This window comes from Alligator sinensis, unplaced genomic scaffold (assembly GCF_000455745.1).
Source record: "Alligator sinensis unplaced genomic scaffold, ASM45574v1 scaffold876_1, whole genome shotgun sequence".
Classification (NCBI taxonomy): Eukaryota; Metazoa; Chordata; order Crocodylia; family Alligatoridae; genus Alligator; species Alligator sinensis.
Window position 1 is genome coordinate 1,911,607 of NW_005841938.1, and position 385 is coordinate 1,911,991.

Here is a 385-nt window from a genome sequence, read left to right on the forward strand (position 1 = left end):
TTGTCTTCCTTCCCCCCCCCCCCACTGGAGAAAAAAAAAAAAAAGGAAAGGAAAGGAGAGGACCAGGCTGAGCTAAAGGAACTGGGGGTGGAACAGGCTGGGGAGGACTGTGCACCAGGCTGGGGTGAAGGGGGGCTGAGGGGGAGTATGTACCAGGCTGGGCTGGAGTGGTTAGGGGGCCTGGGGGGAGTATGCACCAGGCTGGCGTGAAGGGGGCTGGGGTGCACTATGCATCGGGAGGGGCTGAGGGGAGTGTGCACCAGCCTGGGCTAGGGGGGCTGGAGGGAGTATGCACCAGGCTGGGCTGTGGGGAGCATGCAGCAGGCTGGGGAGAAGGGGGCTGGGGTGCACTATGCACCTGGAGGGGCTGAGGAGAGTGTGCACC